Raw genomic sequence first — 3,881 nt, 5'->3', positions numbered from 1 at the left:
GCCCGCACCGATTTTGTAATAAAACGTGGTGGAAACTCGAGGCGTGAGTGAGTGCGGGGCAGGGAATACGAGCTTACCGGGAACAGGCAATGAACTCGCCAGGAATAGGGGCCGGGCTCACCATGGCTGGAGGTCAGGTTGAGCACAGGTGGGTGGGCTGCACCAAGCACTGGGCACACCACATGTCCCTGGGCGAGGGGGACATCCCGAGGTCCCCCTGGGGGAAGGAACCCCCAGCCCTTGAGGCAAGGAGCTGTGGGTGCAGTGGGAAGGGCACAGAGTGATGGGCGCAGTGGGTGCCTCACCACCAGCAAAGCGATGCTGCACCCCTCAAATACAGGCAGCTGTGGATGCAAGTTGGGGCAACCAGAGCTCTGCAGGTGGCAACCTCCTGCAGCCACTGCCACAGTACAGGATGGCTCATGGGCTGGCAAGACCCACACAGGCTCTTTGCGGGGTAATGGGGTGGAGGAACACTGTGACAGGGCACGTTTTAGACTCCTGATCAAGAGGAGGACATGGATGAAGCTTTCCTGAGACAGCTGGGGAGGTTTGACTGCCTCGTGGGTGGCCCTGCTCCTCACAGTGGCCTTTAAACTGCTCTCGTTGAAGATGTACCTGCTCATGGCAGGGGGATGTTGGACTAGATCACCTTTAGAGGTCCCTTCAGCCCAAACCATCCTGTGATTTGATGATTCTGGGATGACCTCCCTGCTACCTGAAGAAGGGCAGCACAGCAGGGCTTGATCATTGAAGGAGGTTTCTGGAGGGTGCATAGGAAGAACAGCTTGTGGATGTGATGGTGGCAGCCATGAGGCAGTGGAGATCAGCACCCAGGGCAGGCAGGAACACAGGCAGCAGGGTGCAGCCTTGGGCTTCAAGTGAGACTATTTATGTGACGTGGTTGGTGGGGTCTGGACAGAGGCAGCTCTGAAGGATGAAGGAGCTAAGGAAATCCGTGAGGCCTTTGAGGACAAGCTAAAGAGTGGTCATGGGGTGCCAGGGTGGCTGGGGCTGGAAGAGGCCTAGGGAATCTCCCACTCCAACCCCCTGCCTAGGGCAGGGGCAGCCAGAGCTGGTTGCTCAAGGTCAGGTCCAACCAGGCTATGAAAGAGGAAATTCCATCTGCATCTGAAAAATGTGGAAATGGAAAGGGGGTACTGGCAAGAAAGACCGTACTGGAGCAGGCTCCCCAGAGCATCTCCCTCCTTGAAGATACTCAAAACTGACCTGGACATGAACCTGGACAATGCATGCCAGCTGACCCAGCCTGAGCACAGGCTGGGGCTGGAGCAGCTCCAGAGGTCCTTTGCCCCCCAGTGAGGCCATGGGCAGCTTCACAGCTTCTCTGAGCAGCTCGTGCCAGGCAACCTGTTTGATCAACCTCATGGCAAAAAAAGAGGTGGTTTTTTTTGAGAGAGAAACACCCAAACAAAAAGCTTTTGAAAAAATTTTTGGTGGAATCCCCTGTGGTCCAGTGTGTGCTCATTGCCCATGGTAGTGTCACTGGGCACCACCGGGAAGGGTCTAACTCCATCTTCCCTCCTTCCCATCACTATACACATGGATTCCATTCCCCCTGAGCTTTCTCTGCTGCAGGTGGAGAGGCCCCAGCTCCTCATGCAACAGATGCCCCAGCCCCTTCAGCATCGCTCTGCCACTTCCCTGGATTTCAGAGGTCACATCTTCTGGGTCAGGGGGGTGCAAGGTCAAGAGGAGCATCCACACACCCTCCACCTCCAGAGTTGCCCAAGAACCAGGCTGGGGATAGGGATGGCAAAAACAGGTGGCAAATACATGGAGACAGGACTCAAGGAAGAAAACTACCCAGAGTACAGGAGAACCAGGCTGGGGCTCTCCTGAGACACCCTAAACCCCAGGGGTGGCACCCAGGGGTGCCCAGGACCTGCTGAGGTCCTTGTGAGCCCCTTTCTGTCATCTCTGGAAGGTGATGGGGACATTCCTGAGAGGTGGAGAAAGGAAAATGTCACATCCCCAAAGGGCCCCAGTGATGGAGAGGCCATCCAGCCTCACCCCAGTCTCCAGGGACCATGTGAGCCCTCCTGGGGTACATCTCTGTTGTGTGCAGGAACAGACAGTGGCCAGGAGCAGCCAGACTAGTCCACAGGTTTGACCACTCAGCCACAAGCTACATGCTTGGAGATGCAGTAGAATGTAGACATCCCATAGCCCATCCGTGGCCAGGGTTGAGCCCATGTGCCCATCCTGGGACAGGGGTCTGGCGGGTGGGCAAGCAGCTCAGGGCTGCTTGCTCAGGGCCATTGAGTGCCACAGGGCACCATGTTGGGTTCCTTTGCTCAGGTTTGCAGGTAACACTGCTTGAGGGCAGAGCTGGGACTGAGCCAGGCTCAAGGAAGGGGCCAGCAGGGACCTCACAAGGACAATGGTGAAGTCCTGCCCTGGGCAGGCAGAGCCCCCAGCAGCCCTGCAGCTGCAATCCACAGCAGGAGCACGTTCAGCATGCACCATGAGGAGGGAGCTGTGCTGGGACATGGCCTGTGGGTTTGTGTGGTACCATGGCCTGTGGTGGGTTCAGCTCCAGCGCTGGTCCCTCTTGCCCACCTCCCTACCCAAGCAGGGTCCACACTGGGCATGGCTGGAGCTACTCTGGATGCCCCAGCCCCTTTTTAAGGATTGCTCTGCTCTTGAGAGAAGTTTTTCCTGGTATCTGATGAGAATTTCTTCTGCCCATCTTGTGTCACCATCTCCTGTGCTGTGCCTGTGCCTGATGGCGTCTGGCTCCAGCTTCCTGCACCCAGGAGGCAGCTCAGGGGTTTCTTCTCCCATGGCTGCACAATCAGCTCCTGCCCTGCTGTGTCCCCAGCCCAGCTGGGTGTCTCTCCCTGTTTGCTCCCATGGATCCAGACCAGGACAGAAACCTGCTGGCAGCAGGGGGAGGGTCCTGCTGGCACAACCCAGACACCGGGGTCTCCTTTGCTGCCAGGACAACCCCAAGCTCCCCAGCTTCCGTCCCAGCCCTGAGTGTGCCAACATTTCACTTCCCTTGCTCCCAGAGGCCCATCCTTGCCCATCTTCCAGTATCCTCCAGTGGCCCCTTGGCTTGCTGGGTACTGGGGTCACAGCTGTCAGGCCTTGCAGCCCCCCACCAGGGGCAGGGGGGTGGCAGCAGGGGACACCCCCGTGGTGGCCCAGCCCCAGGGGACCTGCCCAGCCCCAGCCTTGGCCCCTCGAGGAGCCCCTTGCCGTGTGCATCATCGGGCATCATGGGGTGCTTCAGCCATGACGCTATGGCTGTGTGGGATGAGGCAGGTGACCCAGCCAGCACTGCCATGGCCCTCCCCAGGTGCCCAGCTGGTGGAGCAGGGGGCACAGGCCCCCAGCGCTGATTGTGGTGCTCTCGGCTGTGTACTCAGACAGCTCATCACAGTGCTGTTTGCTCGGTGCACCCAGGGGATGGTGCTGCCCAGACGGTGTCCAGCGCGGGGGCTGCAGAACTCAAGGGTCATGCGGTTCCTCGCCCTCAGGCAGGGGCTGTAGGCATGGGGGCAGAGCCCCATGCAAAAGGTTTGAGATGAGAAGCTCCTGTCTGCAATCCACCCCTGGATGGATGCTGGAGCTGAGCCATACTGAGGCTCCCTGGGGACAAAGATCTTCGTGTGGGGTCCTGGGGCAGTGCTGGGTGGTGGAGCTGGGGTGCAGCTCAGTGGGGAAGGGCTTGCACCCAGGCTGGAACCCCATGGAGCTGGTGTGCAGCCATGTGGGGAGCAGCCCCAGTGTCCACCCTGGCCACACACAACACTGGAGATGATGTCCTCACGCATTTAATGTTATAGAGGGGCAGCTCCAGTGTTTGGGGGATTGCAGCAGGCGGGATGAAGGGGCAGGGATGAGCTGGGTGT

This window comes from Nestor notabilis, unplaced genomic scaffold, assembly GCF_000696875.1.
Source record: "Nestor notabilis isolate BGI_N333 unplaced genomic scaffold, ASM69687v1 scaffold25734, whole genome shotgun sequence".
In the NCBI taxonomy this organism is placed as follows: domain Eukaryota; kingdom Metazoa; phylum Chordata; class Aves; order Psittaciformes; family Psittacidae; genus Nestor; species Nestor notabilis.
This window is presented reverse-complemented; position numbering follows the sequence as displayed.